Source organism: Coregonus lavaretus (assembly GCF_964263955.1).
Source record: "Coregonus lavaretus genome assembly, chromosome: 1".
NCBI lineage: Eukaryota > Metazoa > Chordata > Actinopteri > Salmoniformes > Salmonidae > Coregonus > Coregonus lavaretus.
The window spans coordinates 1641290-1663789 of NC_139988.1; the positions used below are offsets into that span (position 1 = coordinate 1641290).

Genomic DNA, 22500 nt, shown 5'->3' on the forward strand with positions numbered 1-22500 from the left:
AGAGAGTCAGTCAGTCAGTCACCAAGGCCAGTCAATCAGTCAGTCAGAGAGTCAGTCAGTCAGTCACCATGGCCAGTCTAAATCAGTCAGTCAGAGAGTCAGTCAATCAGTCACCAAGGCCAGTCAATCAGTCAGTCAGAGAGTCAGTCAGTCAGTCACCAAGGCCAGTCAATCAGTCAGTCAGAGAGTCAGTCACTCAGTCTCCATGGCCAGTCATCAGTCAGTCAGCACAGATCTCTCCGGTGCTCATATGAGAGATTACCTTTTTCCTGACTGGACCACTCACAAGACATTCTTTCTACATGAGCTGATGCCTCAGTCCCTCAGGGGGACCGTGTGTGTGTGTGTGTGCGTCTGTTTTGGGTGGTGTGTGTGTGTGTGGTCTGTGTGTGTGTGTGTGTGTGTGACTGTGTGTCCCTCAGGGGACGTGTTTCAGGCCATCTGAGCCTTTTGTACTGCTGCCTGATCAAATTGATCAGGTTCTGAATGGCATATTTATTTACAATTATCTACACACAGCTGTGTTTACTGTTTCCAGTTGACAAGAGACACAGAGCACTGGAACTATAAAAGATGAGCCAGACAGGTGTGTCCTTGTGATGTCATTTGATTTGTAGAGGTTAAAGGGGGGTTGGTCATATCGCAGCCCTGAACAGATGTTTTCTCTTTTTTCTGTTTACAGTACTGCTCATAAATATTATAATCTCAATATATGGTGTGTTTGTGTACATTTACATTTACGTCATTTAGCAGACGCTCTTATCCAGAGCGACTTACAGTTAGTGAGTGCATACATTTTCGTATTGGCCCCCTGGGAAACGAACCCACAACCCTGGCGTTGCAAGCGCCATGCCCTACCAACTGAGCTACAGGGGACTATACATGGGGGTGTATTACTGATATTAGCAGATAGATCATCTTCTACTACTCAGTCTAAAGGGTTTTGGAGCAGTGTCCTCTCCTTCCCCATACACCTCCCTCTTTCCCTCCCTCCCTCCCTCATCTCTCCCGCCTTCCTGTCTTCCTTCCTTCCTTCCCTCCCTCCCTCCCTCCCTCCCTCCCTCCCTCCCTCCCTCCTCCTCCCTCTAATCTATGGCAATGAACTAAAGCAGTGATTCACACACTGCAGTGCTCAAAAATCAAATAATATCAAACTCACGGATGTTGTCAAATTGATAGGACACCCGGCATTGCCTAGCAACCGATTGCCACAGTGATCTAACAGGTGTAGGGAGAGTGGGGGGGAGTAAGAAAGGATAAGAGGAGAGGGGAGAGGAGAGGGGGAGAGGAGAGGGGAGAAAGGAAGGGATAGTAGATAGAAGGACGAGGATAGAGAAGTGGAAAGGTGGAGAGGAGGAAGGAAGAGAGGGAAGAAAGTAGAGATGGGAGAGGAGATAAATAGAGAGAAGGAGTGGGAAAGGGAGAGAAGAGAGGGGTGAAGGGAGAGAAGAGAGGGGGTGAAGGGAGAGAAGAGAGGGGTGAAGGGAGAGAAGAGAGGGGTGAAGGGAGAGAAGAGAGGGGTGAAGGGAGAGAAGAGAGGGGTGAAGGGAGAGGAGAGAGGGGGGAAGGAGAGAAGAGAGGGGGGAAGGGAGAGACGAGGGGGGTGAAGGGAGAGAAGAGGGGGTGAAGGGAGAGAAGAGGGGGGTGAAGGGAGAGAAGAGAGGGGGGAAGGGAGAGACGAGGGGGGTGAAGGGAGAGAAGAGGGGGGGTGAAGGGAGAGGAGAGAGGGGGGAAGGGAGAGGAGAGGGGGTGAAGGGAGAGAAGAGAGGGGTGAAGGGAGAGAAGAGAGGGGTGAAGGGAGAGAAGAGAGGGGTGAAGGGAGAGAAGAGAGGGGTGAAGGGAGAGGAGAGAGGGGTGAAGGGAGAGAAGAGGGGGGTGAAGGGAGAGAAGAGAGGGGTGAAGGGAGAGAGAGAGGGTGAGGGGAGAGAGAGAGGGGTGAAGGGAGGGGTGAAGGAGAGAAGAGAGGGTGAAGGGAGAGGAGAGAGGGGGGAAGGGAGAGGAGAGAGGGGTGAAGGGAGAGAAGAGGGGGGTGAAGGGAGAGAAGAGAGGGGTGAAGGGAGAGAAGAGAGGGGTGAAGGGAGAGAAGAGAGGGGTGAAGGGAGAGAAGAGAGGGGTGAAGGGAGGGGTGAAGGGAGAGAAGAGAGGGGTGAAGGGAGAGAAGGTTATGTGGTGGTACAAGACTAGAGACTCAGTACAACTGAAAGAAGGGTCTTAGTCAATGCCCTCTGACATTTTACTGCCATTCCAGGGGCTCTAGCAGTACGTTGACCATTTTGTAGCTAAGTATGGTGTAATCTAGTAAAGGAGTTTGGATGTACATGTAGCTAAGTGTAGCTGAAAAGTTCCAAGGCTGAGTGACCAAGGCTGAGTGACCAAGGCTGAGTGACCAAGGCTTTTTCAGACCCCCGCTGTTGTGCTAGACTAGTGAGTCCAGTTGAAGGAACATCCATTGATGTGGAGGCAGTTCAGTCCAGATGTACCAGAGAGTACATAGGTTAGCGTCCTAAATGGTACACTATTCCTTATATGGTGCACTATGTAGGGAATAGGGTGCCATTTGGGAAGCAACCTTCATCTCTGTGCTGTGACTCTCATCATCAGGATAGATGGTCTGGAGAGACACTATGTGTGCATCCCAAATAGCACCTTATTCCCTATATAGTGCACTACTTTTGACCAGGGCCCATCAAAGGTAGTGCACTACGTAGGGAATAGGGTGCCATTTGGGACTTAGCCATAGTCTCGTTTGACACAATGGCTGTGGGAAGAGTATGTACGTTAGAATGGGCTCCTTTCAACTACACAGCTTTACAAGTATACAGCACACTGTACTCATCCTAAACAATCCAATAACGTGAGTAAATGATAAATTAATCTCTGCCTTTTTTGTTGAGTGCTCCAACTCCTTTCTGCCTCAAATGAACCCTTTTGGAAGTGTTTCTTGGTAACCAAGATTTGTGTTCTCGGGAATATAAAGTGCTGTAAACCAATAGGGGTTTAACTGTATCAAGACATGTATTTATCTAACTATCTGTCTCTCAGGTAAGTTATCTGTTAGAATGCTCCTGGAAAGTGGAGACTTCATAGAACCTCCAAAAAGTAAATATAACTGGAGACACTAATTAATGGTAAGTAAGTTAATTGCTTTGGCCCGCAGTTGGCCAAGATGGTTAGCTAGTTGGCCCACAGTTAGCCAAGATGGTTAGCTAGCCAGCTGAAATTGTTTGTTAGCAATCGCTTCTACACTATTTTTGCTAGGTACTGTAGAGCAACTGTGTCATTGATAATCTGTTTTTAAAAAATGACAAGGTGTCTCCAGTTGTGCTTACATGAAATGAACATATGTGATGCGCATCCATGCGTATATACTTTCTATGCTCATTGGCTCTTACAACTATACATACAGAATGTGTCCTGACAAGTAGAGCATGGTTAAATGAATGGGGATCTGACTTGATCAGAATATGATCATTCTCTTGTTAAACTGAAAGCATTTTATATTAACTTAAATGATGAAGGAAACACACTCACACACATACACATCAAAATCTGTATGCCCTTCAGAGTAAGGGGTTTTGAGGGCGAATATGGAGAGATCGTTTTAACAAGAATTGCATAATTCATTACCTGTTAGGAATATTAAATATTAATTAGTGATGTCTCTGTAGTGATGTCTCTGTAATCTACTGTTGTCTTAGGTTCAGGGGAGCAACAAGGTTGAGAATGAGAGGGCTAAGCCTAGCATAAACGGTCAACTGTGTGTGTGTGTACGTTAGTGTGTGTGTGTGTGTGTACGTTAGTGTGTGTGTGTTGGGTGTGTGTGTGTGGGTATGTGTGTGTGTGTGTGGGTGGGTGGGTGGGTGGGTGGGTGTGTGTGGGTGTGTGTGTGTGTGTGGGTGTGTGTGTGTGGGTGGGTGGGTGGGTGGGTGTGTGTGTGTGTGTGTGGGTATGTGTGTGTGTGGGTGGGTGGGTGGGTGTGTGTGGGTGTGTGTGTTTGTGTGTGTGTGTTTGTGTGTGTGTGGGTGGGTGGGTGGGTGGGTGTGTGTGTGTGTGTGTGGGTATGTGTGTGTGTGGGTGGGTGGGTGGGTGGGTGGGTGTGTGTGGGTATGTGTGTGTGTGTGTGTGGGTGGGTGGGTGGGTGGGTGTATGTGTGTGGGTATGTGTGTGTGTGGGTATGTGTGTGTGTGTGTGTGTGTGTGTGTGTGTGTGTGGGTGTGTGTGCGTGTGTTTGTGTGTGTGTGTGTGTGTGTGTGTCTGTCTGATTTACTCTTATCAAAGAACATAATGAAACTATTCACCTCACGTTGAAAAGGTGTTCTCTTTACTGCTGAGAAAACCCTTTTATACAAGATTCACTCTTTAAAACACACACTTCAAACTCCCCCCCCCCCCCCAAGCACACACTACATGATGATTAAAAGCAGTAGGACTCAGAGGGTCATATACAGTGGGGGAAAAAAGTATTTAGTCAGCCACCAATTGTGCAAGTTCTCCCACTTAAAAAGATGAGAGAGGCCTGTAATTTTCATCATAGGTACACGTCAAATATGACAGACAAATTGAGGAAAAAAAATCCAGAAAATCACATTGTAGGATTTTTAATGAATTTATTTGCAAATTATGGTGGAAAATAAGTATTTGGTCACCTACAAACAAGCAAGATTTCTGGCTCTCACAGACCTGTAACTTCTTCTTTAAGAGGCTCCTCTGTCCTCCACTCGTTACCTGCATTAATGGCACCTGTTTGAACTTGTTATCAGTATAAAAGACACCTGTCCACAACCTCAAACAGTCACACTCCAAACTCCACTATGGTCAAGACCAAAGAGCTGTCAAAGGACACCAGAAACAAAATTGTAGACCTGCACCAGGCTGGGAAGACTGAATCTGCAATAGGTAAGCAGCTTGGTTTGAAGAAATCAACTGTGGGAGCAATAATGTCACACCCTGGCTCTGGGACTCTATATGTTGAGCCAGGGTGTGTGCATTCTATGTGTTCGTTTTCTATGTTGGGTGTTCTAGGTTGTCATTGTCTATGTTTGCCTGTGTGACTCCCAATCAGAGGCAACGAGTGTCAGCTGTCGGCTGGTTGTCTCTGATTGGGAGCCATATTTAATCTGTATGTTTTCCCTTGGGTGTTGTGGGTTTTTGTTCCTTTACGGTCAGTGTTAACCGTTGGACTTCACGAGTCGTGTTTTGTTTGGTTTGTTAGTACTTTAATAGAATAAAGTCATGTTTCTTTCACACGCTGCGCCTTGGTCTACTTCGCTACTAGACGATCGTGACAGAAAAACCCACCATACAACGACCAAGCAGCGTGTCCAGGAACACACGCAGGAGGTGACTCTGGTGGATGTCCTCCTCGGTTGGGGGCAGATTACCGAGGAGGAGGCCGTCCGGTACCGGAAGGCGATGAAGGGGGAGACCCAGGCAGGAGTGGAGAAGCGGCGTCAACCGGGCCGTGGTCGGAAAGGCGAGAGGCACCCCCAAGAATTTTTTAGGGGGGGGCACACGGCATGGGCGACTGGGCAGCAGGAGGCTGCCACAGGGCGAATTGGGAGATTAAGAGAGGAGGCCACCGGCTTTTGGGGGCCAGAAGGCAGGTTGGCGGAGCCTGGATGGAGAGCAGAGCCAACTCCCCGTACTCAGGCATGGCAGCATGAGACTGGGCAGGTTCCGCGGTATGCGGAGATGCGCACTGTGCCGCGAGTGGTCCGGCATAGTCCGGTACGTCCTGTGCGAGCACCCCGTGCGTGTTGTGCGAAGGTGGGCATGCAGCCAGGACGGAGTGTGCCGGCTCAGCGCTCGCGGCCTCCAGTGCCTCTCCTCGGTCCCGGATATCCTGCGCCAGTGTCACGTGCTGTTATGCCAGTACGGGTACACAGCCCTGTACGTCCTGTGCTGATGCCTCACACAGAGTGTGTGAAGGTAGGCATTCAGCCAGGACGGGTTGTGGCAGCTCTTCACTCCAGGTCTCCTATCCGTCTCCATAGCCCAGTCCGGCCTGTTCCTGCTCCACGCACCAAGCCTACGGTGTGCGTCGCCAGCCCTGTTCGGCCTGTTCCTGCTCCACGCACCAAGCCTACGGGGTGCGTCGTCAGCCCAGCCCGGCCTGTCCCTGCTCCACGCACCAAACCTACGGTGTGCGTCGCCAGCCCTGCCCGGCCTGTTCCTGCTCCACGCACCAAACCTACGGTGTGCGTCGCCAGCCCAGCCCGGCCTGTTCCTGCTCCACGCACCAAGCCTACGGTGTGCGTCGCCAGCCCAGCCCGGCCTGTTCCTGCTCCACGCACCAAACCTACGGTGTGCGTCGCCAGCCCAGCCCGGCCTGTCCCTGCTCCACGCACCAAACCTACGGTGTGCGTCGCCAGCCCAGCCCGGCCTGTCCCTGCTCCACGCACCAAGCCTACGGGGTGCGTCGCCAGCCCAGCCCGGCCTGTCCCTGCTCCACGCACCAAACCTACGGGGTGCGTCGCCAGCCCGGCCCGGCCTGTTCCTGCCACTCGCACCAAACCTAGGGTGCGCGTCGCCAGCCCGGCCCGGCCTGTTCCTGCCACTCGCACCAAGCCAGGGGTGCGAGTCGCCAGCCCGGCCCGGTCTGTTCCTGCCACTCGCACCAAGCCAGGGGTGCGAGTCGCCAGCCTGGTCCAGCCTGTTCCTGCCACTCGCACCAAGCCAGGGGTGCGAGTCGTCAGCCTGGTTCAGCCCGTTCCTGCTACTCGCACCAAGCCCGGGGTGCGAGTCGTCAGCCTGGTAAGACCGGTCAGCTGCTCCACAACGGAGCGTAAGCAATCCGCTCCGTCAATGTCCAGTCCAGATCCAGCCAGCGGGGTCAGACCGGACCAGGGGCGCTACGGGGGTAGTATGGAGGGGTGGTGGTCAAAGCCGGAGCCGGAGCCGCCTCCGAGGAGGAATGCCCACCCAGCCCTCCCCTGTTTGGGGTTTTGTTTAGACGCGGTCGCAGTCCGCGCCTTTAGGGGGGGGTACTGTCACACCCTGGCTCTGGGACTCTATATGTTGAGCCAGGGTGTGTGCATTCTATGTGTTCGTTTTCTATGTTGGGTGTTCTAGGTTGTCATTGTCTATGTTTGCCTGTGTGACTCCCAATCAGAGGCAACGAGTGTCAGCTGTCGGCTGGTTGTCTCTGATTGGGAGCCATATTTAATCTGTATGTTTTCCCTTGGGTGTTGTGGGTTTTTGTTCCTTTACGGTCAGTGTTAACCGTTGGACTTCACGAGTCGTGTTTTGTTTGGTTTGTTAGTACTTTAATAGAATAAAGTCATGTTTCTTTCACACGCTGCGCCTTGGTCTACTTCGCTACTAGACGATCGTGACAAATAATTAGGAAATGGAAGACATAAAAGACCACTGATAATCTCCCTCGATCTGGGGCTCCACGCAAGATCTCACCCCGTGGGGTCAAAATGATCACAAGAACGGTGAGCAAAAATCCCAGAACCACACGGGGGGACCTAGTGAATAACCTGCAGAGAGCTGGGACCAAAGTAACAAAGCCTACCATCAGTAACACACTACGCCGCCAGGGACTCAAATCCTGCAGTGCCAGACGTGTCCCCCTGCTTAAGCCAGTACATGTCCAGGCCCGTCTGAAGTTTGCTAGAGTGCATTTGGATGATCCAGAAGAGGATTGGGAGAATGTCATATGGTCAGATGAAACCAAAATAGAACTTTTTGGTAAAAACTCAACTCGTCGTGTTTGGAGGACAAAGAATGCTGAGTTGCATCCAAAGAACACCATACCTACTGTGAAGCATGGGGGTGGAAACATCATGCTTTGGGGCTGTTTTTCTGCAAAGGGACCAGGACGACTGATCCGTGTAAAGGAAAGAATGAATGGGCCCATGTATCGTGAGATTTTGAGTGAAAACCTCCTTCCATCAGCAAGGGCATTGAAGATGAAACGTGGCTGGGTCTTTCAGCATGACAATGATCCCAAACACACCGCCCGGGCAACGAAGGAGTGGCTTCGTAAGAAGCATTTCAAGGTCCTGGAGTGGCCTAGCCAGTCTCCAGATCTCAACCCCATAGAAAATCTTTGGAGGGAGTTGAAAGTCCGTGTTGCCCAGCGACAGCCCCAAAACATCACTGCTCTAGAGGAGATCTGCATGGAGGAATGGGCCAAAATACCAGCAACAGTGTGTGAAAACGTTGTGAAGACTTACAGAAAACGTTTGACCTGTGTCATTGCCAACAAAGGATATATAACAAAGTATTGAGAAACTTTTTGTTATTGACCAAATACTTATTTTCCACCATAATTTGCAAATAAATTCATAAAAAATCCTACAATGTGATTTTCTGGATTTTTTTTTCTCATTTTGTCTGTCATAGTTGACGTGTACCTATGATGAAAATTACAGGCCTCTCTCATCTTTTTAAGTGGGAGAACTTGCACAATTGGTGGCTGACTAAATACTTTTTTTCCCCACTGTATATATATATACACTGCTCAAAAAAATAAACACTTAAACAACACAATGTAACTCCAAGTCAATCACACGTCTGTGAAATCAAACTGTCCACTTAGGAAGCAACACTGATTGACAATACATTTCACATGCTGTTGTGCAAATGGAATAGACAACAGGTGGAAATTATAGGCAAGTGGTTCTGCAGGTGGTGACCACAGACCACTTCTCAGTTCCTATGCTTCCTGGCTGATGTTTTGGTCACTTTTGAATGCTGGCGGTGCTTTCACTCTAGTGGTAGCATGAGACGAAGTCTACAACCCACACAAGTGGCTCAGGTAGTGCAGCTCATCCAGGATGGCACATCAATGCGTGCTGTGGCAAGAAGGTTTGCTGTGTCTGTCAGCGTAGTGTCCAGAGCATGGAGGCGCTACCAGGAGACAGGCCAGTACATCAGGAGACGTGGAGGAGGCCGTAGGAGGGCAACAAACCAGCAGCAGGACCGCTACCTCTGCCTTTGTGCAAGGAGGAGCAGGAGGAGCACTGCCAGAGCCCTGCAAAATGACCTCCAGCAGGCCACAAATGTGCATGTGTCTGCTCAAACGGTCAGAAACAGACTCCATGAGGGTGGTATGAGGGCCCGACGTCCACAGGTGGGGGTTGTGCTTACAGCCCAACACCGTGCAGTACGTTTGGCATTTGCCAGAGAACACCAAGATTGGCAAATTCGCCACTGGCACCCTGTGCTCTTCACAGATGAAAGCAGGTTCACACTGAGCACATGTGACAGACGTGACAGAGTCTGGAGACGCCGTGGAGAACATTCTGCTGCCTGCAACATCCTCCAGCATGACCGGTTTGGCGGTGGGTCAGTCATGGTGTGGGGTGGCATTTCTTTGGGGGGCCGCACAGCCCTCCATGTGCTCGCCAGAGGTAGCCTGACTGCCATTAGGTACCGAGATGAGATCCTCAGACCCCTTGTGAGACCATATGCTGGTGCGGTTGGCACTGGGTTCCTCCTAATGCAAGACAATGCTAGACCTCATGTGGCTGGAGTGTGTCAGCAGTTCCTGCAAGAGGAAGGCATTGATGCTATGGACCGCCCGTTCCCCAGACCTGAATCCAATTGAGCACATCTGGGACATCATGTCTCGCTCCATCCACCAACGCCACATTGCACCACAGACTGTCCAGGAGTTGGCGGATGCTTTAGTCCAGGTCTGGGAGGAGATCCCTCAGGAGACCATCCGCCACCTCATCAGGAGCATGCCCAGGCGTTGTAGGGAGGTCATACAGGCACGTGGAGGCCACACACACTACTGAGCCTCATTTTGACTTGTTTTAAGGACATTACATCAAAGTTGGATCAGCCTGTAGTGTGGTTTTCCACTTTAATTTTGAGAGTGACTCCAAATCCAGACCTCCATGGGTTGATAAATTTGATTTCCAATGATAATTTGTGTGTGATTTTGTTGTCAGCACATTCAACTATGTAAAGAAAAAAGTATTTAATAAGATTATTTCATTCATTCAGATCTAGGATGTGTTGTTTAAGTGTTCCCTTTATTTTTTTGAGCAGTGTATTATTATTATTATTATTATTATTATTATGGTTAGCTCCATATTCTATTCTAGTCTGTTTGTGTCTCTGGCAGAATCAAACACCCAAATAATCAAAGTCTATGTAGATGGGAGTGTTCAGAGGACCACACACACACACACACACACACACACACACACAGAGCTAATCAAAGTCTATGTAGATGTTGGTGTCAGAGGAAGGGGAAGAGTTTTGGGGGTGACTCAGCTCTTTGTGTTGATTCTGTCTGTCTTTTCATCAGGGTTCTGATCCAATCCTCCCCAATAGATCCTCACAGCCACTGGGCACCCTATTGCCTTCATAGTACATTACTTTTGACCAAGTGGTGCACTAAATACTAAATTACCTGGACTAACCTGTGCCCCCGCACATTGACTCTGTACCGGTACCCCCTGTATATAGCCTCCTTACTGTTATTTTATTTTACTGCTGCTCTTTAATTATTTGATACTTTAATTAATTTGGTATTTTTTTTTTAAGGTATTCTTTCATTGTTGGTTAAGGGCTTGTAAGTAAGCATTTCACTGTAAGGTCTACACCTGTTGTATTCAGCGCATGTGACAATTTATTAATTTTTTGATAGGGAATAGGGTGCAATTTGGGAGGCAGACACTATGTCCAGGGGGCGGAAACAGACGGTCAGTTTGTAAAGCCCACATATCACAGGTATACTGTCAATACAGGCAGTATTATATGGAGGGCTGGGACAGAGATGGAGGCTACATTCAAGGCTTGGATTGAGACCTAGGAAGAGCTAATGGTGTTTATGCCTTAGTCTCTGTTGTAGCTGTTGTTGGTTGATTATGTACATTAAGTTGGTGTGGGCCTGTGCATCTTCTAACTGAGACCATCTTTCATCTTAGCAGTTTGGACACAAACAGGCACACACACACACAAACACACACACACAAACACACGCAGAGAAACTCAAGGCACTCCAAAGTGACTGTGTGATGCCAAGCCACTTCATCTGAAGGAAGTCCATAGAGCTTCATCTCTTCATCCCTCATGTGGACTCTAATATTCTCTCATATCCTCTTGATGTCAATTAGAGCAACTTTGATCAGTTTAAGTAGCAGTCATTATCTCATTAAAGATGTCTTCCAGAAGCACAGTCACAGTGTTTTTTACAGTACAAAGCACTCAAGTGATTCCAATATTCTCAATAGAAGCTCTAAATTAAGCAATAAGGCTCGATATGGCGTGTGGTATATTGTCATTATACCGCTATATGTAAGTATGGTATATATTGTATAGTATATTGTGAATTTACCACAGCATGTTCAAAGGCATGACACATTGAGAATAACCCACACATTTTAACCATTCAGAAAACGAATCATAAACATGTTTAACACTAGAAAAGCTGGGCCTCAAGCCATCCTGTTCTGAGACAATGAATAACAGTCTAATTAGTATGTTTAATAAATATGCTATCGCAAAAAATAAATAAATTGAGTTGTGATTATGAAGGTCTTGGGTAACATTATCATAGGATCAGAAATCATAACAACATTATATTTACATGATTGGTCCACTGTGACCTCATCTTGGCACAGTGGAGGACCACCAACCATGCTTTTGACCTGGGCTTGTTGTCACTACTGGCTGTTTTGATTGATGTGGCCAGGGACACACACAGCTGGGTAGCAGGGTCATAAACCAGAGGGGGGAACAAAGACTAGTGTACCACATAGGGAGAGAGCAATTAAGCTGTTTTCTTCATGTTCATTTAAAGCTAATTAACTACCGCGCCAGACAGACAGATAGACTGGGTCCCAAATGGCAGCCTTTTCCCTGTGTAGTGCTGTACTTTCGAACAGGTCCGATAGGGCTCTGGTCAAAGGTAGTGCACTATATAGGGGATAGGGTGCCATTTGGGACATATCAAGACAGGAGTAGCTAGCTGGCTGTCTAGCCCCCTAGCCTGACTGTTGGCAATGTGTAGACCCATATGCCACTGGTAGGAACGTGTTGTTCCTTGTCATTCTTCTCTGTCTGACATCTGTGTCTCTCTCTCTCTCTCTCTCTCTCTCTCTCTCTCTCTCTCTCTCTCTCTCTCTCTCTCTCTCTCTCTCTCTCTCTCTCTCTCTCTCTCTCTCTCTCTCTCTCTCTCTCTCTCTCTCTCTCTCTCTCTCTCCCTCTCTGTCTTTCTCTCTCTGCCTTTGGTAGCAGTGTGTATGTAGGCCCAGCCCAGCTGACACTTGTGTGAACTTCTAGTTCATCTTCTCCATCTGACATGTCTCTTCTCTCTGTGTGTGTTACAGGGTCGTAGAGGGAAGACAGGGGACCCTGGACCCAGAGGCCTACCTGTAAGTCCTGATGCTGCTGCATCTCTTCCTCCCTTTATCTCTTCCTTCCTTCCTTCTGTTTGCCACTGTCACAGTCAGTTTCAGTTTGAAGTTATGTTACGCATGGTATACAGCATCCAATGAAATGCTTCCTTGCAGACAGTCCTCCTGTATGGTATACATACAGCACATGCCTGTCAATTAGGTGTCAATACTATTAACGCAGCACTATCTCCGGCCTAAAGTATTACTGAATACTAAGAAAATGAGCCTGAACCATCACTGTCACCCTAAGACCCATCACTGTCACCCTAAGAACCATCACTGTCACCCTAAGAACCATCACTGTCACCCTAAGAACCATCACTGTCACCCTAATAACCACCACTGTCACCCTAATAACCATCACTGTCACCCTAAGAACCATCACTGTCACCCTAATAACCACCACTGTCACCCTAATAACCATCACTGTCACCCTAAGAACCATCACTGTCACCCTAAGAACCATCACTGTCACCCTAAAAAACATCACTGTCACCCTAAGAACCATCACTGTCACCCTAAGAACCATCACTGTCACCCTAAGAACCATCACTGTCACCCTAATAACCATCACTGTCACCCTAAGAACCATCACTGTCACCCTAATAACCACCACTGTCACCCTAATAACCATCACTGTCACCCTAAGAACCATCACCGTCACCCTAATAACCACCACTGTCACCCTAATAACCATCACTGTCACCCTAAGAACCATCACTGTCACCCTAAGAACCATCACTGTCACCCTAAGACCATCACTGTCACCCTAAGAACCATCACTGTCACCCTAAGAACCATCACTGTCACCCTAATAACCACCACTGTCACCCTAATAACCATCACTGTCACCCTAAGAACCATCACTGTCACCCTAAGAACCATCACTGTCACCCTAAGAACCATCACTGTCACCCTAAGAACCATCACTGTCACCCTAATAACCATCACTGTCACCCTAAGAACCATCACTGTCACCCTAAGAACCATCACTGTCACCCTAAGAACCATCACTGTCACCCTAATAACCACCACTGTCACCCTAAAAACCATCACTGTCACCCTAAGAACCATCCTAATAACCATCACTGTCACCCTAATAACCATCACTGTCACCCTGGCGTTCTCACAAGAGACTGTGACTCTGTGGTTTAAAACGACACTTACAGGACACATACAGTACTCATGTGTGAACATGCACGCAGGCACACACGTACACACACACACACACACGTGTACACACACACACACGTGTACACACACACACGCACACGTGTACACACACACACGTTTCTATTTAAAAGCCACACTTTCATCCAGTTATCGTTCATCCAGTGCCGTCATTAGCACACATCTATATGCAAACAATGAGCAGTAATGGGATGGATTGTATCATATTGATCTGTGAGAAACACTTATCACACATTCTGATACTACAAGGCTGAATGATTACTGTACAAACCCCACAGGGGGTATATTAGGAGTGCTGTCATGCATACAGTAGATTGTATAGATGAGGAGGATGGCTCTGACTTCTGCCTTTAAGGCCTGGTTGACTGTCGGGCCCAGTTCCTGCTCTACTGCATTAAATTGCATCAACCAATGGTTGTGTGCCATGTCATCGACTGTGCAGTCGGGCACCAGATGGCTATATCATATGATGTGGTTAGCTGATGTTAAATATATCAGATGGCTATATCATATGATGTGGTTAGCTGATGTTAAATAGATCACCAGATTGCTATATCATATGATGTGGTTAGCTGATTTTAAATAGATCACCAGATTGCTATATCATATGATGTGGTTAGCTGATTTTAAATAGATCACCAGATTGCTATATCATATGATGTGGTTAGCTGATGTTAAATAGATCACCAGATTGCTATATCATATGATGTGGTTAGCTGATGTTAAATAGATCACCAGATTGCTATATCATATAATGTGGTTAGCTGATGTTAAATAGATCACCAGATTGCTATATCATATGATGTGGTTAGCTGATGTTAAATAGATCACCAGATTGCTATATCATATGATGTGGTTAGCTGATGTTAAATATATCAGATGGCTATATCATATGATGTGGTTAGCTGATGTTAAATATCTATCCAGGTGTTATAAGATCTGGCTTATGTCTGCAATGTAGTCAACAGGAACTCAACCATAGTCTTTTCTGAAGGCCTGTTAATCAATCACAGAGACTGGGTGAGTGTGATCACCTAAACACACTGAGGGGCACAAAACATTCTTTTTTTGTTTTGTTTTAGCCATTTAGCAGACGCTCTTATCCAGAGCGACTTACAGTTAGTTAGTGCATACATTTTCATACTGGCCCCCCCATGGGAATCGAACCCACGACCCTGGCATTGCAAGCGCCATGCTCTACCAACTGAGCTACACGGGGCCCATCTGTAGAAGGGTTGTGTCCAGTAGGTATGAAACAGAAGAAAATGCTATAAAACAGAGTCAGCCTACAGTATCTACATGTGGGAGGTTCTATCTAGTTCTATCTGAACTTGTCCAATAAGAACCCGAGCCTTTTGGGGTCCCTAAGCAGTATTTGGTTGGGGGGCCCCTCCCACCTCGCGGGCAAAGCATTTCAGTGCCCCCCCCTTCTTGGCAGTGGATTGTTTTTTTCTGTGTTAAAGTTACTTTTCTGCAATTCTACACCTTTTGGGTGTAGTGAAAATCATGCAGTTTTAAAGCTAATTTCCTGCAATTCTACACATTTTGCCATGACTTCTGTCATGTTAATGATATCTGAGTGAGAGTGACTAACCAAATCAGTAGCGGCCCCCTGGTGGTCGGGGCCCCTGGGCACAAGCCCTGCGTACCCGGTCTGTATTTTGGTGATGATTACTACAAGTTTTAGATAGCTGGCTAGCAGTGTTAGGGAAGCTACTCTGAAAGTATAGTTTACCAAGCTACCAATTACGTCACACTGGAAGAAGCTAAGCTACACTAAAGCTACCCTTAAGAAAAATATAGTATACTTAACTAAAGTTACCTAGCAATCTATAAAATGTTAGCTGACATGCTAATTGAGTGACTGTCAGTGACTGACATAACAAGTGGAAAACTGCTGATGCACAACCACATTTCAACCACATTTAGAAATTACACCTTGTTCATTCTGCTTTTCTAACTCTCAACAGGAAGTGAGTTCCTAAAAAAACGTTTTACGCAGACTACGCAGCGCCTCTGAATAAGAATCCCTCGTTTACATTTGTCCTGTTAAAACATTGTGAAGTGTTTTGCTACAGCTGCCCTAATGAACATGGCTCATTTACGCTCTACTGCCTCCTGCTGACTTCTAGTAACCAACTGGATTTGTTGATATGGAATTATTCTGTTCTCTTACCCATTCAATTATTTCCATGCATTGCCACTCTGATTAAACTTCTGATAATGAGAATTCAAACCAGATAGACAGAAAGATGGTGCTCATCTTCCGTCACTGTCACCGCTATGCTCAATAGGTTCAATTATCTTTAGTATCACTTCAGCTGCTGACCGTTAAGGTTCTCCCACATTTCTTTATGTACTCTCTGACACCTTAATAACTCATTAGGCGTCACGAACGGCACCCTATTGCCTATTTAGTGCACTGCTTTTGACCAGAACCTATATAGGATGCAATATCGGACACACCCATAAAGTTATAGGACACAAATCATAGGAAAAAGGGAGGAGAAGGAGAAAGAGAAAGAGGAGGTGTGTGTGACATTTCTAAATGGCAGTGTCCTGATGTGATGAACCAGCTAGCCTCAGTATCCTCATAGTACCCATGTCATGTGATGTACCAGCTAGCCTCAGTATCCTGATAGTACCCATGTCATGTGATGTACTAGCTAGCCTCATTATCCTGATAGTACCCATGTCATGTGATGTACCAGCTAGCCTCAGTATCCTGATAGTACCCATGTCATGTGATGTACCAGCTAGCCTCAGTGTCCTGATAGTACCCATGTCATGTGATGTACCAGCTAGCCTCAGTGTCCTGATAGTACCCATGTCATGTGATGTACCAGCTAGCCTCAGTGTCCTGATAGTACCCATGTCATGTGATGTACCAGCTAGCCTCAGTGTCCTCATAGTACCCATGTCATGTGATGTACCAGCTAGCCTCAGTGTCCTGATAGTACCCATGTCATGTGATGTACCAGCTAGCCTCAGTGTCCTGATAGTACCCATGTCATGTGATGTACCAGCTAGCCTCAGTGTCCTGATAGTACCCATGTCATGTGATGTACCAGCTAGCCTCAGTGTCCTCATAGTACCCATGTCATGTGATGTACCAGCTAGCCTCAGTGTCCTGATAGTACCCCTGTCATGTGATGTACCAGCTAGCCTCAGTGTCCTGATGGTACCCCTGTCATGTGATGTACCAGCTAGCCTCAGAATCCTGATAGTACCCATGTCATGTGATGTACCATCTAGCCTCTGTCTTTCTGTCCTCAGGAACTGACATTTATGGGTCTTCCATTCCTGTGGCGGTGCTCATGAGAGCCAGTTTCATCATAGCGCTAGATAGTTTTTGTGACTGCACTTGAAGAAACTTTCAAAGTTCTTGAAATGTTCCGTATTGACTGACCTTCATGTCTTAAAGTAATGATGGACTGTTGTTTCTCTTTGCTTATTTGAGCTGTTCTTGCCAAATAGGTCTATCTTCTGTATACCCCCCCTACCTTGTCACAACACAACTGATTGGCTCAAACTCATTAAGAAGGAAAGACATTCCACAAATTAACATTTAAGAAGGCACACCTGCTAACTCAAATGCATTCCAGGTGACTACCTTATGAAGCTGGTTGAGAGAATGCCAAGAGTGTGCAAAGCTGTCATGAAGGCAAAGGGTGGCTATTTGAATATAAAATATATGTTGATTTGTTTAACACTTCTATGGTTACTACATGATTCCATATGTGTTATTTCATAGTTTTGATGTCTTCACTATTATTCTACAATATAAAAAATATAAAAAAATAAAGAAAAACCCTTGAATGAGACGGTGTGTCCAAACAGTATCTCAGGGGCTAGAACACACACACACCTGCACACAAGCACACGCACACGCACACACACACACACACACACACACACACACACACACACACACACACACACACACACACACACACACACACACACACACACACACACACACACACACACACACACACACACACACACACACACACACACATATAGTGCATACACACATACACTAGGGCCCCCATTGTATCCTGTATCCCACAGGGCCACAGAGCACTATACTTACAGTTGAGGTAGTGGTAACCTTAACCTTTATCAAGATCACAACATGAACAGTGTGCTAAAACATATGACAGTATATAGATACACCTGTATAATACAACACTGTCTGTATAGAGATACACCTGTATAATACCACACTGTCTCTATATAGATGCAATTGTATAATACCACACTGTCTGTATATAGATACACCTGTATAATACCACACTGTCTGTATATAGATGCACCTGTATAATACCACACTGTCTGTATATAGATACACCTGTATAATACCACACTGTCTCTATATAGATGCACCTGTATAATACCACACTGTATGTATATAGATGCACCTGTATAATACCACACTGTCTGTATATAGATGCACCTGTATAATACCACACTGTCTGTATATAGATACACCTGTATAATACCACACTGTATGTATATAGATGCACCTGTATAATACCACACTGTCTCTATATAGATGCACCTGTATAATACCACACTGTCTGTATAGAGATACACCTGTATAATACCACACTGTCTGTATATAGATACACCTGTATAATACCACACTGTCTCTATATAGATGCACCTGTATAATACCACACTGTCTGTATAGAGATACACCTGTATAATACCACACTGTCTCTATATAGATGCACCTGTATAATACCACACTGTCTGTATATAGATGCACCTGTATAATACCACACTGTCTGTATATAGATGCACCTGTATAATACCACACTGTCTGTATATAGATACACCTGTATAATACCACACTGTCTCTATATAGATGCACCTGTATAATACCACACTGCCTGTATATAGATACACCTGTATAATACCACACTGTCTGTATAGAGATACACCTGTATAATACCACACTGTCTCTATATAGATGCACCTGTATAATACCACACTGTCTGTATAGAGATACACCTGTATAATACCACACTGTCTCTATATAGATGCACCTGTATAATACCACACTGTCTATATATAGATGCACCTGTATAATACCACACTGTCTGTATAGAGATACACCTGTATAATACCACACTGTCTGTATATAGATGCACCTGTATAATACCACACTGTCTGTATATAGATACACCTGTATAATACCACACTGTATGTATATAGATGCACCTGTATAATACCACACTGTCTGTATATAGATACACCTGTATAATACCACACTGTCTGTATATAGATGCACCTGTATAATACCACACTGTCTCTATATAGATACACCTGTATAATACCACACTGTGTGTATATAGATACACCTGTATAATACCACACGGTCTGTATATAGATGCACCTGTATAATACAACACTGTGTGTATATAGATGCACCTGTATAATACCACACTGTCTCTATATAGATACACCTGTATAATACCACACTGTCTGTATATAGATGCACCTGTATAATACCACACTGTGTGTATATAGATGCACCTGTATAATACCACACTGTCTGTATATAGATACACCTGTATAATACCACACTGTCTGTATATAGATGCACCTGTATAATACCACACTGTCTGTATAGAGATACACCTGTATAATACCACACTGTGTGTATATAGATGCACCTGTATAATACCACACTGTCTGTATATAGATGCACCTGTATAATACCACACTGTCTGTATAGAGATACACCTGTATAATACCACACTGTATGTATATAGATGCACCTGTATAATACCACACTGTCTCTATATAGATGCACCTGTATAATACCACACTGTCTGTATATAGATACACCTGTATAATACCACACTGTGTGTATATACAGTGGGGGAAAAAAGTATTTAGTCAGCCACCAATTGTGCAAGTTCTCCCACTTAAAAAGATGAGAGAGGCCTGTAATTTTCATCATAGGTACACGTCAACTATGTCAGACAAATTGAGGAAAAAATTTCCAGAAAATCACATTGTAGGATTTTTTATGAATTTATTTGCAAATTATGGTGGAAAATAAGTATTTGGTCACCTACAAACAAGCAAGATTTCTGGCTCTCACAGACCTGTAACTTCTTCTTTAAGAGGCTCCTCTGTCCTCCACTCGTTACCTGTATTAATGGCACCTGTTTGAACTTGTTATCAGTATAAAAGACACCTGTCCACAACCTCAAACAGTCACACTCCAAACTCCACTATGGCCAAGACCAAAGAGCTGTCAAAGGACACCAGAAACAAAATTGTAGACCTGCACCAGGCTGGGAAGACTGAATCTGCAATAGGTAAGCAGCTTGGTTTGAAGAAATCAACTGTGGGAGCAATTATTAGGAAATGGAAGGCATACAAGACCACTGATAATCTCCCTCGATCTGGGGCTCCACGCAAGATCTCACCCCGTGGGGTCAAAATGATCACAAGACCGGTGAGCAAAAATCCCAGAACCACACGGGGGGACCTAGTGAATGACCTGCAGAGAGCTGGGACCAAAGTAACAAAGCCTACCATCAGTAACACACTACGCCGCCAGGTACTTAAATCCTGCAGTGCCAGACGTGTCCCCCTGCTTAAGCCAGTACATGTCCAGGCCCGTGCTAGAGTGCATTTGGATGATCCAGAAAAGGATTGGGAGAATGTCATATGGTCAGATGAAACCAAAATAGAACTTTTTGGTAAAAACTCAACTCGTCGTGTTTGGAGGACAAAGAATGCTGAGTTGCATCCAAAGAACACCATACCTACTGTGAAGCATGGGGGTGGAAACATCATGCTTTGGGGCTGTTTTTCTGCAAAGGGACCAGGACGACTGATCCGTGTAAAGGAAAGAATGAATGGGGCCATGTATCGTGAGATTTTGAGTGAAAACCTCCTTCCATCAGCAAGGGCATTGAAGATGAAACGTGGCTGGGTCTTTCAGTATGACAATGATCCCAAACACACCGCCCGGGCAACGAAGGAGTGGCTTCGTAAGAAGCATTTCAAGGTCCTGGAATGGCCTAGCCAGTCTCCAGATCTCAACCCCATAGAAAATCTTTGGAGGGAGTTGAAAGTCTGTGTTGCCCAGCGACAGCCCCAAAACATCACTGCTCTAGAGGAGATCTGCATGGAGGAATGTGCCAAAATACCAGCAACAGTGTGTGAAAACCTTGTGAAGACTTACAGAAAACATTTGACCTGTGTCATTGCCAACAAAGGGTATATAACAAATTATTGAGAAACTTTTGTTATTGACCAAATACTTATTTTCCACCATATTTTGCAAATAAATTCATTAAAAATCCTACAATGTGATTTTCTGAATTTTTTTTCCTCATTTTGTCTGTCATAGTTGACGTGTACCTATGATGAAAATTACAGGCCTCTCTCATCTTTTTAAGTGGGAGAACTTGCACAATTGGTGGCTGACTAAATACTTTTTTTCCCCACTGTAGATGCACCTGTATAATACCACACTGTGTGTATATAGATGCACCTGTATAATACCACACTGTCTGTATATAGATGCACCTGTATAATACCACACTGTCTGTATATAGATGCACCTGTATAATACCACACTGTGTGTATATAGATGCACCTGTATAATACCACACTGTCTGTATATAGATGCACCTGTATAATACCACACTGTCTGTATATAGATGCACCTGTATAATACCACACTGTCTGTATATAGATGCACCTGTATAATACCACACTGTGTGTATATAGATGCACCATGCACAACTAGGGAGTCCCAAGTGTCCTGAACTACTGCTGGATGACAGTCAGCTGAAACTGAGCTTGTGTCCCAAATGGCACCCTATTTCCCCTGTGGTCAAAAGTGGTGCACTATATAGGGGATAGGGTGCCATTCGGGACGTAGTCTGAGCAAAACGCCTACTCTTTCAACATGATTTGTGAGTGACTGTAGAGACAGGGAGGACCGGCGTCTCTCAGCCAATAGTGGTGCTGGGCATATTAAATAGCTCCCTCACTGACACGCACACGCACACGCACACACACACACTCACACACACAGCCTCCCTCTTGCCTCTCTACCTCCTCTACCTCCTGCTGCCTGTCTCTCAGTGTGACTCAGTTATCCTGCTCACCACAGACAGATGGCCATTACCTACAGTGCTTTAGCAAAAGGCCTGCAGTCGTTTTCATGAAACCCCCGGGTGCTGTAGCTAACCACGAGGCATGTGTGTGTGTGAGAGAGAGAGAGAGAGAGAGAGAGAGAGAGAGAGAGAGAGAGAGAGAGAGAGAGAGAGAGAGAGAGAGAGAGAGAGAGAGAGAGAGAGAGAGAGAGAGAGAGAGAGAGAGAGAGAGAGAGAGAGAGAGAGAGAGAGAGAGAGAGAGAGAGAGAGAGAGAGAGAGAGAGAGAGAGAGAGAGAGAGAGAGAGAGAGAGAGAGAGAGAGAGAGAGAGAGAGAGTCACAATGAGGCCCTCCTACTGCCCCTGATACACACACCCCTCCGACCCTCCTCTATGGTCCACTTGTTCCGGTGACCATACCGGGTTAGTCGGAGGCGGTGGGACAGCCTCTTGAACGTAGCGGTTGCGTTGATCATGATGTATTGGTCCAGTGGTCTGTGTTGATGTCGGCACCGGCTAGAAGGTTTCTAATGGCTCCTGTGCCCTGAGCAAAGAGATTGGTGGCTGACCAGCTGGCCGGACAAACGTGTGCTGTGTTGCTCCTGGTCAGAGAACCATTTCTCTCTGCTTCTCCCTGTGGTCTGTGTTGATGGTAATGTGTGCCTCAGCCATACTCCAAACTGCTGGAGTATAAAGCCACATTTAAAATGTTAGGTTCACTGTCCAAATACATATGGAGGGGAGTGTATGCTTTTAAATAGCATTTCCAGTTGAATGGGGATAGCAGGATGGTACCGGAATGGTAAAATTT

General features: G+C 46.0%; 1 pseudogene across 1 annotated transcript in view; it reads left to right on the forward strand.

Moving 5' to 3' along the window:
* LOC311127370 overlaps positions 1-22500 on the forward strand; it is a 367179-nt pseudogene that overhangs the window by 235891 nt on the left and 108788 nt on the right. The window contains exon 18 of the transcript in view: positions 12297-12341. The product of the transcript in view is annotated as an uncharacterized misc_RNA (transcript). The remainder of the gene's footprint in view (positions 1-12296; positions 12342-22500) is intronic.